Source organism: Lactuca sativa, chromosome 4, assembly GCF_002870075.4.
Source record: "Lactuca sativa cultivar Salinas chromosome 4, Lsat_Salinas_v11, whole genome shotgun sequence".
Taxonomy (NCBI): Eukaryota; Viridiplantae; Streptophyta; class Magnoliopsida; order Asterales; family Asteraceae; genus Lactuca; species Lactuca sativa.
Window position 1 is genome coordinate 111,726,381 of NC_056626.2, and position 13,395 is coordinate 111,739,775.

The 13,395-nt window shown below is 29.5% G+C and overlaps 1 long non-coding RNA gene across 11 annotated transcripts; it reads left to right on the forward strand.

The window, feature by feature from the left end:
• The first annotated feature begins 3,354 nt into the window (after positions 1-3,354).
• Positions 3,355-11,567, forward strand: LOC111887759 (uncharacterized). 11 transcript variants are annotated; one of them, XR_006190600.2, is made up of 11 exons: positions 3,360-3,608; positions 3,847-3,958; positions 5,165-5,233; positions 5,488-5,859; positions 5,930-6,016; positions 6,096-6,223; positions 6,733-6,816; positions 10,206-10,266; positions 10,390-10,457; positions 10,617-10,698; positions 10,977-11,567. It is a non-coding gene; the product is annotated as an uncharacterized LOC111887759 (long non-coding RNA). The 11 variants fall into 11 exon arrangements; XR_006190599.2 differs by lacking the exon at positions 6,733-6,816 and adding an exon at positions 4,544-4,589 and having other exon boundaries at positions 3,361-3,608; XR_006190597.2 differs by having other exon boundaries at positions 3,357-3,608; positions 6,096-6,816.
• Positions 11,568-13,395: the final 1,828 nt, after the last annotated feature.

The window sequence follows — 13,395 nt, forward strand, 5'->3', positions numbered from 1 at the left end:
TCGGGCGAAGAACGAAAAAGTTGGAAAAATCAAGTTTGGAATTGGAGTCAAAGAGGTACACAGGGCGTGTTGAATTTACACTGAAAAGTGGGCACGGGGCGTGTTTGATCAAAATGGGAGCTGTTGACCATGCTGAACACGGGGCGTGTTGGCTGCTGAACACGGGGCGTGTTGGCTGCTGAACACGACCCGTGTAAGTTTAGCCTACTTTAACACGGGCCGTGTTCGACCCAAAAACCAACTTTTGACAGTTTTTCCTATCTTTCATATTACGAGTTGAGGGCCATTTTTACACACACACAACATATCAGAGCACCATTGGAGAGGAGAATTCGAAGGTTTTGCAAGGGTTTGTCCGTTAATCATTTGGAAACATTAATTCTCGTTTTTGTAAGTTGTAATTACACTTAATTTCATCTTTTAGACTTGTGATCTTGTTCTAGCCATGTGTGGCTAGAACCCTAGTTTCTCCAATTTCATGTTTTGACTTATTGGTAGTGACTTCAATCATATGACCTGATGTTTGTTCTTAATTTATATCTAGTGAATTTGATTTATCTTTAATTGAATGTTTGATTCTAATTGTGATTCTTATTGGCCATTTGAATTAGGGTTAGGTCATTCAAGTTATCTCTTTTACAAAATCCGTAATTGTTTTGTGAAATTGAACAACTAACAAGAACTAAACTAATTTCCATTGAATGAATTTAGTGTAAATCTTATTCACACACTCTTACGCTCCCGAGCTTGTGAGGAGTATTGAGTGTTGTTGGGAACATTCACATAAAGTTTAATGCAATCTTTCAACCTAATTCTAAGAGCGTGTTTAGATTAGGTTAGTAAGGTTACGGTTAATCAAAGAGCTTGTTTTGGTTAATTAATGTGGTGAATGGGAAGTGTTAGAGCTTGTTAACACTTTCAAGTACCAACTTAGATAGAATTAATCAAATATCATGTTATCTTGGAATCACATTGCTAAGTTGTCATACATGAGGTTGGAGTCCTTACCATTTCTGAATTTAATTCACTCTTTTAGTTGATTACTTATAGTACCTTGCGCAAAGAGGTATAAACTAATTATCCTGTGTCTCTGTGGATCGACCCTGCTTGCCTTGTACTACCTTTTAGTGCAATATAGTGGGATTCTTTTGGAGTATATCGTACCCCTTTATTTGTTGGGTTTGACACGCCTAACAGCCTCCAAAGCAATAGACATCCACCGAAGAAAAGACATTGGCGCGTGCTTGAGTGGATGTTTTTGAAGATTCGGTGGTCGAAAACAACCAGGATTGTCCAACTTTCTTCCAGAAAATCACGCGACAGTTTCTGAACGAGATGAATCTTGGTAATTACCAGAAAAAGACCAATTTTATTCTAAGTCACACACTGTTAACAAAGTGGTGACGGAGTTCAACGAGTTGTTTTCGAGTGTGAAACGGCAATGGAAAAGTGGTGCAAACGACGAAACCATTTTGCAAAAATCTCTTGACATGTATTGGGAACAAAAAGGGGACCCATTTAAATTTTTACATGCTTGGAACATTGTAAAATTGTCAAAAAAAAAAAAAAAGATAGGATTTGGCATCTTCTCAAACCTTTACGCGTGGTTCGTCTAAAAGAACCAAAACGTCTGAGACGACACACAGTCAATCGTCTGATGCACATATCGGGATTGATCTCAATGAAAATGAGCCTTTTGAGGTTCCAAGAGCCACTCGTCCCGTGGGAAGAGACAAGGCCAAGCGAAAGGGAAAAGTTGCGACAACTACTTCTGTAGACTTGGAAAAACTATCAACAAAAATGGACGGTTTGAAGTCTTCTTTCGAGCGCTACTTGAACTTTGCACAAGAGAAAGAAAACTCGTGTCATGTCCATTTTAACGAGACCTACAACTGAGCTATCCAGACGCGAACGAGAAATGACTTTAAAAGCCAAAGATGAGCTTGCAAAAAAATATAACATCTAGTTTAGGTTTTTTAATTTTACTGTCTTCTTCTTTTATTTTATTTTTATTTTTATTTTTATTTTTATATTTCTATGTTTTTAAAAATTTTTAGGTTTGTAATTTGAATTTCTATGTTTTTTTTTGGTGTGTTGTATTTTTATTTTAAGTTTAATGAATTTTAAGTTTTTTAAAAAATGCTATGTTTAAATTATTTATTTTGTATATTAAAAAAATAACGTATGAAGTATGACAACCTACGTCTACCCAATGACAAGTTTTGCTAAGAATGTGACAAGTATGATGTGACGCCTACGTGGACCGTTGCAAATGTGGTACCACACCCAGTGCCGACCCAATGGAGGTTCAACCAGTGCCCAAGAAGAACAAGGCCCAAAAAATCATTGGGCCCAAAAATTGTTTAGTAATTCTTGTAGACTAGGTTCATTCGGCCCAAAAAAATTAGGTCATTTTTTATTACTCGCTAGCTAGAAGAAGGAGCGGTAATGAATTTTCGGGAAACAAAAACTCTCTTCGGTTTCTTCTAATCTTCTTCATTGATAACATAGACATGGGTAATAGGAAACATCATTACAGGAGCAGGGGGAACGGTAATATCTATTCAATCGTTTCTATTCCAATATTAAAGACACAATTTTAGTTCTTAATTTTGTTTCTTCTTCTTCTCTAGTGATAACGATTTCACTCTATTCTTACTTCTATTTCTTCTAATCCTTTTCTTCTTCTTCACTGAGTCTTAGAAGTTTAGAACTATCAAGCTTCAAATTTCGAATTAAGAAGCATCAAATTTCAAAATCAGAAGCTTCAAAATCTTACCTGCTTGAACCTTGAGGTTTCAAAATCAAAGGTAACTTTAAACTTTAGTTTTGTTTTTCATGGTTTTTTATTTTCAACTAGTTTATAACCCGTGGGAAACACAGTTACAAACTTAATTAAACTTTAATATTAAAAACTCAAAATTATTAATCACTTATTTTAAATAAATTATTAATTAAGAAATTTTTTAGTTATATAAAATTATAATAATTGCTTTAAATAAATATGTAAAATTATATCACTTTATAATTTATGTTAATTTTATTTAATTTCCATTCTAATATTATTAATTTAATGTAATTAGAGTGAAAAATTTAAAATTTAAAATGGAGATTCAATAGGTTAGCAAGTGGCATGCATTAATTAGGAGACATAATAAAGTGACTCATGGCAAAAGAAAAATAAAATATACATTAATTATGAGGCCTAATCCCTTCCCCTAATCTAATAAATAAGTACTAAATTGCCACGTGGCAGTCGCTGAGAGCCCTCACATCTAATTTTCCCGCTCAAATAACAAATATGAATTTCCGGCTTTACCCTTTGAGATCCAAAGTATCCTTCTAGCATCTTAGCTTTCTTTTTTTCCTGCTCATTTCACTTTGATTTTGTCTTCTTTTTCTATTCAAATTCAAAACTCAAATAAAAAAAATATTGAAATCATTCTTCAATCACCCCGTATCACGCCTCTTCCTCCTCTAATTTCTCCTTCGGTTTTGGAAACCAAATCTCCATTATATACGCCAAACCATAGCTAGCTATATCAATGCTGCCATCTTCTTTTGAAATCTTCATTTTTTTCTCCAATCACCACAAGCTTAAGGAGTAGGTATCTATTTTCTCTCCATCTATATTAATTTCGATTTTGGAATTCCTTCTATTTTCTATTAACAAAACTTTTTTGATTTTGAGATTTATGAAATCTCGCTGAATCTCTGATTATCAGCCCAATTTTGATCTTTTTTTTTCCATGAATCGTTCTTACAAGAGAAACGATGCAACTGATGACCTCTTTTTTTCTACATCGCTCATGATTCTCAAATTTTTTTGGTATTTGAATTTTGTAGGGTTTTTTAATCGAACCTTAATCCCTACCATGAATAACATCAAATTGATGGCACAGTACTGATATGGTGATATGGGGGTAAATATTTTGATGGAGTTCGTCGGAAAATGAAGGTACTTTGATTTTCTTCTTTTAGTCACTGCATAAATTGTTTCTAATGAAGAACACCCAAAAACCCTAAGAAGTTTCCACTTCTAATCTTGTATGATCTTCTTAAAATTGCAATAGTTCAACTGGATTTCTTTCTAAAACAAGATTAATGAAGCACTACAAATTGCAATTATGAAGTTTTACAAGACTTTACTATATTTTTAATGCTTGCAGCAGGTAAATGACGAGAGGGGTTTAGAAAGGGATGTTTTATGATGACACCTAATAGGTCTTCGATGAAATGCCTAACATAAACAATATTATACATTAGCTTAATCATGAATTTCAAATAACTTTTCTTATTGGTATTTGGTGCTAAAGACTGTATCTATGTAATTTCTTTATCTCCATATATTTCGTATATGATTTTCAGTTTTCTAGACCCCCCCTCCCTAATACACATAACATTTTTACTTAGTTTTCTGTTGGTTATATTTTTTTCTTTTGAATGATAGCGGGTTGTGATTACTTTTTAAATGAAAATGGATTTTGTAGTGCATTTTTGAATTAAACCTTCCAAATGTGTTAAATTTATGTTTATATTTCAGGTTAAAGTAATGGTTGGCTGGTAAATGTGGATCTATTTTTTTACTGGTAACTGTTTTGTTGTGATGTTTAACAAGATTTATACTAGATTTTTTTGAATTTTAATGCCTTCTTTATTTTTTATTTTTTTTTTATTTTAGAACATGTGGGATTTGACATTAGATACCATGTTCCCTTGATATCATCCTCAAATACTTTTGTTGCAAAAGTTCATATATTTCACCTATTATTCTACTTTTTAAATGTTTACGTACCATGTTAACATTCAGTTATTGAGTTTCGTTTGATCCGTTTATCCAATTAGCATGCATATCGCCTGCAAATGTAGTTGGGGCTACAAAAATTGGCACTTTATTTGTTATGTAATCAATTTGGCACTCAATCGTTAGACTACTTTTGAAGTTTTTAATTGATATGTCTATATTACAACATCCTACTTTGAAAAATTGCAAGTACAATGCTATAATTTCGGATATCTAGCCCTTCAAATGCATTATTAATATAAAAAGTTATAAGTATAAATAATGTTGCAATGGAAAGAATTGATAGTAGGGTGCTATAAAACACAAAGAAATGGAAGTATGTTGCTATATCTATAATTCATAGATTGATTTGTATTGTAGTTTTCACATGGTGACAATTCCTTATGAAGCACTTGGATAGCTGAATTCATACCCCATTGGTTGTCTAAGGTGATCTTCACTGTTGGTGATGACTAATTCAATTAAATTGGATCATTGCATCATGATTTTTCATTAACAAATATATATATATATATATATATATATATATATATATATATATATATATATATATATATATATATATATATATATATATACTTGCATGCATAAAATTTGATGTGTATTTACTTTCTGGTCAACTGTATGTATGAGATAACTAGAAGTTGCCTGAAATAGTCGGTAATGACAATATATTTTTCCAGAGGGGCATCTTATCGTAGAGTAGGAAATCAACAATACTTAATGATAGAGGAGTTACCTGCGTAGGAATTCGCCAGGTGATCAACATCAACACCAATTTTAGACAAAATAGATTGGAGATAGTTTGAAGATTTCAAACCATTCTATGATGAAAAGTCCATATACGAGGAGGCTTTGAGCAGGGGCAGATTCGTCAATCCAGGAGGAGAAGCCCTATAGATTAGAATATCCAAATATAGAGCATCTACACAATCTACCACACCCTCAATGCAGCAAAGCAGTAAATAGGTGCGATGGTACCACAGATCCTTTGACGGGGGTATTTTGTTCCAGATTTCCATCAGCTACAGAGCCATGATTCCTAACACCAGATTGTTAGTATAACTATTTGCATTCTTCTTTTGGTTACTTAAATTGATCAGCAGTTCATTGTTGACGGTTTAGGGGAGTTTGGCTGGACTGTCAAGCAACATCCATCTTCTTGATGTGTCATGGAGTAAAGTGTTGCATATGAGGAATTTACATCTTTAAGTATCCATTGTCTTTTAAAGTCTTACATATGTATTCTCATTTTTGGGCCATTGCTTGTGTTTTCCTTAAATAATCTTAGTGTTCAACAGTTGTGAGACTTATGAGGCTTTGAAACCGTATGTTCCTCATCTATGACATATCCAAAGACTTCACATCATACAAGGTCCAAGTTCCTGGTGTTATTATTTTGGATCAAACATATGAAAGGTAATGTTTCTTTTCTTTTCTTTTGAGCCACCCATGTTTCTGATCCTTAATATCCATCGAAAAAGAACAAAGATGAGGAAGACACACTTGTGCTATCACAGGAGTAGATATAAATGTAATTTTTTCTTAATTAGAGTATATTTCCCTCAAAATAAATTTATTAAAATAGTCTAAACAAATCAACGCCTAAACAAAGAAGTGGAATAATTAAAATACATTATATATTTAAATGAGGGGCATAATTGTCAGCAAACTATAAAAATATGTGGATGCATAAAAAAAAATGATTGGCTCAAAATATGTTTTATTATTATTTTTAATATTTTTATGTTATATTTTTTAAGAATAAGAAGCGATGTTCATAATGCCAAATTTATAATGACACTAGATGGAAAAACAGAAACAAATGAAATTCTGTTTTAGCTTCATCTACATGTTGCCGAATAAATTCATTAGATATGGTAGTTAATTTCCCTCCATCATTCAATTTAATGGATTTTTATGCGTAGGTTAATATGGTTGACATAATCAAGTTGTATTAGTTGAAAATTCTTGAATTACCATGGTCCATGAAGTTTGCTAATCCCTCCAAGGTACTTCATTTACACACATATCACTAAGATTGCCAAAAATGACGAAGATACCCCTAAATTGCAATTGTTGGTCAAAACATAAAAACTGCATTTCATTGTAAAAGTACAAATAATAAAAGAATTCAAGTAAAAGGTGTCAAATAGTTTTGAATTTTTATTTATTTTTTTTAGATTAAAATTTATGTAAGTGCCAATCTAATTTTTTTTTCTAGATTCATTAGTATGAAAATGTTATTTGCAATTTTTGTTTGTTAAAAAATTTAGAGATATTATATGAGTTCACTCGCCAAGTGAGACATTTGAAGGATCCAAATCAGAAAATCCTTAGTTAGTTTTAGCAAAAAACAAAAAAAACAATAGCCCTCTACCAAATCATGAAAGCACTTATTATGTCAATTATTTTGATATTTAAATAACATTTAACGATTAACTTTGTGAATCGGAAAAATAACTACAGTAAAATAACACATTTTTTAGAGCATGCTTTATTTATTTATTTATTTTTATTTTGGTTTTCGGTTATTATAAGCTACCATGATATTGGTTATCAATAGAAATGTCTTGGTCATGGTTTTGAATATTGTGTTTCAAGTGAGGAAAATGTCATTGTTTTTTCTTTTATCCGCCCAAACAAAAAAATATATTGTAATTTCAATTTTACCCTTCTTTGTTAGAAAACTATATAAAATTAGCATTCCCATAATTGATATTTTACAAATGACCATTTTGTCCTTGGCCCAAAATTGTAAAAAGAAAAATACTATAAAGATCAAATTTCTAAATTTTTCATATTTTTTTGTTTTAAAACATATTATATGTTATCATTATTGATCCTCAAGTTATCTTGCTATTTCATACATACATTTTTGATCATATGTGAGTTAAAGTCTTCTAATACTTCGATTGTCCATTGAACCTTTATATATTTTAACTATCAAATTTTACTTATTACAAGCTTACATTGGATCGACAACATGCATGGTTGGAGATATAGATGCAAAGAAAGTGTTGCAATGATGAAATTATGTATGAAAGAAAATGATACTTTTCTCCTCCAATTCGTTATTTTTATAAGTGTTAAACCAAAAAATAACAACATACTTTAATTTGTTTGATTTTTGTAACATCTTAGATTGTTTGTTGGATCTTCCTTAAGATTTATAGGATTGAAGCAACGAAGCTTTTTATTGGTGTCATGAATAGAATAGAGATGTTCACCATTATATTTTAAAGTTGCAATGAATTTTTGTATATTTGATCTACTGGTACATAACATGTACCATGATCATCTTATGTTTAATATATATTTTTGTTTGATAAACTTTAAACAATTTCAAGTTACATTTTGTTTAAATTTGTATTCTTAATGTTTTTTATTGATATGTATATTCATTTGGCATAGATAATTTTCTACAATTATTTCAATTTAATGAATTATGACTTACCAAGATGATTAATTTGTATATAATGATCATAAAATTACAACATAAATCTCTTATTATATACAAAAAATGTTTGCAAATATATTATTTAATCATAAGTTTTCTAAATTAATGGTATATTATTTTATTACATAATCAATTTTTTTAATTCTATTTAAAATTAACACCCGTGGGTTCCACGGGTTTTAGCCTAGTATTATAATAAAAGAAACCTTTATTCCTACGTGGCACTCTCACAACGTGTTTTTACGACAATGTTAATTTACTACAATACCCTCCATTAATTCCTTTTAATTTCGGTTACTATCTCTTTCCATCATATACCATTAATTTCTATTTCATTAGATTTAGTAAGTGATAAAATACTTATTTTGTTTTTTGAATTCCCGTTAATAATTAAATGGTATGCTTTAAATACAATTGTGAAACTCCCATTAATAATTAAATGGGATGCTTTAAATACAATTGTAAACTAACCATATATTCGTGCTTATAAAATGCTACGAATTCGGTAAACATTATTACATCCATAATATTTGTTATAAACAATCCGTAATATCAAGGAAGAATCAATCCTTAAAATCTGATATTTATTTATTTCGAACCGTGATATGTTTTTTTCTAAATGAGATTGCAATCCAATTAAATGGAATCATTATAATCCTATTTACGGGTATATATATTGCTATCCTTTAAAACTGAAATTATCATGTTATATCCGTGAGTGTGAAATAGTATGGTTGCATTTATAAGGATTGTTTACGTAAAATTATCTGTTTGTATAATAAATTTTGCTACATGGATCATATATGTAAAAAAAATGCATGCAAGGACTGTTTTTGTAATAAACTATATGCTTGCATTTGTATATAACATCTTACTTATCTATTTTTCTTCTTTTCCTGTTTTAGCATTATAGTTTCGATATATGATAAATATCTTTTAATTTGATTTTATTTAATCTTTAACTTTCATCTCAAAATTTATTAAATGAATGGTCATTCCTATTTAACAGTTTACACAAGGACCATTCCTGTAGTTCTTTTATGTAAGAACCATTGTTGTAATATTTTTAAAAATTATTCATTTTTGCTAATTTTTAAAAACTAGGACCCATAAATATATAGTATATATTGTATGAAATACTTTAGTATATATAGTATATTAATTCCATTCCTATAATATTTTTTCTAGATTATCCATTATATTATATCTATGAATTTAAAACTGTATGATCACATTTATAAATATTGTTTACCTAAAGAAATTTGTTTCTATAATCAATTTTGATATAGGGACCATATACATAAAATTTTATGTACCTAAGGATTGTTTATGTAACATTCACTATTAAGTGGTATGTATGTGTCCATTTGTTTACCTTTTTGCTAACATCAATTGTACTATTATATTTTCAATAATTTTGTAGTGTTCAAAATAAAAAAAGATTGAAATTGTTAAGTTTAGATAAAGATAGTAGTCTTACAAACAAAACTTCCAATATTATGTATAAAAGAGTTTTTAGAAATTTATAAATAATTTGTAATTTATTGTGTTGTATTTATTTATTTTTATTGTATTTCTGTTATATTTAATTTTTCGTATATCAATGTTATTTTCATGATTGATTATGTCTTTTATACTGTATTTAAATTTATATTATGTTCTATAAATCTTAGTTATATTAAATGTCTTCATATATATAATGTATATCAGGTATTCAAATAAAAATATTTATTAATTTTAAATAAGTAATATAATAGTCTAAACAAAACTTATTTCTTATTTGTTCAATAAAATTTTATAAATCTTTTACCCGTGATTTCCACGGGTTGTAACCTAGTATGGTAACATATGTCAAAAGGAGAATAAAATTATTCTTTTATTAGAATAGAGATTGAAAATTTTTGATCAATTTTTCTTTTTCTGATCAATTTCGAAATTCAGAACCATCAATATCAGTTTCTGTAAATAAGAAGGAACAAGGGTCAAAGAATAACAAATTGAGGTAAATTCTCCTTTCAAAATTTTTATTTTTTCTAATTTTTCGTTTATGAAAAATCATAAATTCTGATTTTTTGTTTCTAATACTTCTTATTTGTAAGAACTAAGAACTATATTTTGATCTCAGATTGCAGGTTTTCTGATTTTTTTTGGAGCATACCATTGTTTTCTGATTTGAAGTGTCAAAATCATAAGGTAATTTTCAGATTTATGATATCCTATGAATATGACTGTCTTTTTTTCTTGATAATGATATATTTGTTCTTTAATTATGATCTTATATGATTTCTTTATTTTTTTTTTTTTCTGAAATGCTATTTGGTTTCTTATTTGGATTATGATTTTTATTTACAGTTTTGATATCTTCTCTTGGTAATTTGAAGTGTGGAAAATCCAGAACCAAGAAGAAATCTACAAATCTCAATTCGCATATAAGGTCGTTTCTTTGTTTTCTATAATTTACATTGCCTCCTAGATTAAAAAAACAAGCATCTGGATATGAAAAACGTAAGAAGAAACAAAAAATTGAAGAAGATAATAAAGCTCAAGCAGGTTCTATGGATAAAGTTATAACAAAAAAACACAACTTTTCGAAAAATGAAACACAAACTGTTAATGAAGATAATCTTGATGATGATGATTATGTTGATGTTGATGGTAATGATAATGCTAATGACAATGTTGATGCTAATGATAATCCTAATGTTGACGCAGGGCCGGCCCAAGCCCAGGGCGAGCTGGGCCAAGGCCCAGGGCAACATAATTTGATGGGGCATCATATTTGATATGGGTGTTATGTGTATTCATATGGGCCAAAGCTTTTAATCCAACAACTAAAACATAAGTTTCCAGTCCATATGAAAAGAGGCAGCAGAGTCTCCCACACCTAAGCAACATTCGGCGACAATTGAATATTGATTTTGGAATTTGGCATGCACGATGCACGCTTTCGACTCCTCGGTCTCCAAGGAAGCATCGGCACACCTAATAATTGAAGACGAGAAGACGAGGCAACCGAGGTTATGATTGAATCGATCCTCACTGATGATCTCACTATCTCAACTTCTAATAAACTTATGGTTCCCTTAATTTCTTTCTGAGATTTTGATTGTGAATTTATGATTGAATCGGTCCTCCTAATCATCTATTATCCTTAATCTCATTGTTTTCTCTTGACTTTTAAATTTCATTGTTTTCGCATAAAGTGAACTTTTCAAGTTTCAAAGGGCTATGCTGAAGTTTCAAAGGATATAGAGTGCAATTCGAACTCTTGATCATATAACTAAGTGAATGATTTGATTTGAATTGTTTATGTTTGCATTATGTTATTCTGTAGGTTCAGTAGGAATTTCAAATAGATGGTAATTTATGGCAAAAATCTATTAGCTTACATTTCAGCAATTTTAGTTCATATTTTGCCATTGCACATTTGTTTACAAACTTTTGATTACGTAATGATGTATCTGCTTTGTATTTTTTTATTTGTTTCCAATAAGAACTTATATTTGCATTGTTCTCAAGGAATTAGATTTATTGTTCACTAGTGTCCTCATTGATGAAATTCCTGTCATTTTATTGTGCAACATGAGTTGGAATGCAATAAATCTGTATTTCGTATGAATGCTAATTAGCTATCTAACTTTAATCTCTTTCTAATTTTTGGAGTCAGGGTTTATGAAAATTTTGTCATTTGATTTGATATGTCATTCTATAATTAGAGGCATTTTCTTGTCAATTTGTCAAATTTATATTTGCTATTTGAAACTAGAGTCAATATCTGTAATTAAAGTTCTGCAGTTTGTCAATTTTAGTATTTGAATTTCTTTGTTATTTGTTAATTTCATTTATAGTTTATAAACTTCTGTAATTATAGTCAAATAGATATTGCTTTAATATTAGTTTTAGTATTAATTTTCCAGGTTAAGAAATATTAAAGTTACAAAAGCTTGGTAGCATTACAAATAATCATCACTAAGGTCTCTCCGACAAGCTTGTGGGAAATCTTATTAAGCCTTCATTTTCAGCAAATTTAATCCTATGATTAGATTAGTTTGTAATCTAAGATTGGGTTATATAAGGATATATCAAATGTCATTGCCAAAAATGTTGAAACAATTGCAAGTTCTATAACTAATACTAATTTTGTTTATAGGTTAATCGCCTTAATGATTGATCAATCTAAATTTTTTGGCTGAGAATAGGTAAAAAAAAGTCTGCTAAAAACTATCTATATAAATATAGCTCTTTACATAATCACCTAAGGGCCTAGTTGCCTACAACACACCTTATGAGTTTTGAAAGGAAATGGAAGAAACTCAATCTCTTATGTTAATATTGATTAAGGCCATAAGAGTTTTACAAAACTCGTATATAATTAGGACACGTTATAAGTTTTTGTTGTATATAGGTTTAGTGTTAACCCTATGGTATAAAATATGAACATAAGGGCATCATTAAGTCTTTTCGCCCAGGGTATAGAAATCTTATGGACCGGCCCTGTGTTGACGTTGATGATAATGTTGATTTTCACACTTTTGATATATTTGATCCAAGAAATTGGAATGTTCTTGATTCTAATATGATAAATATATTAGTATTGAAAGGTCCTAAAAGAGATTTATCAATTATAAAAGGTCCTAAAGATAAATATTTAAGAATATTTTCTACAACATATTACACTAAAACTTTACCAAATGGGGAAAATGTGATAGAGATTGACTTGTTTATTCTAAAGAAATTGATAAAAATTTTTTGTTTTTCCTGTAATTTTTTTCAAAAAGGGTGCGGAAAGGGTCAATTAGCAAATGATGGTTTTAGAGATTAGATACATCTTAACACTAGAATTAAAGAGCATGGAACTAGTATGGAACATGTTAAAAATATAAATACTTGGTATGATTTGCGTTTATGATTATAAAAAAAATAAAACTATTGATAGTGCGGCTCAAAAACAATTAGAAAAAGAAAAAGTTCATTGGAGACAAGTTTTGTTGAGAATTATCTCTATTGTGAAATTTCTTGCTAAACATAATCTTGCTTTCGTGGAACTAATGAGAAAGTGTATGAAAATAACAATGGAAATTTCTTAGAGTTATTTGAGATGTTGGTTGAATCTAACATGGTTTCTTATGAG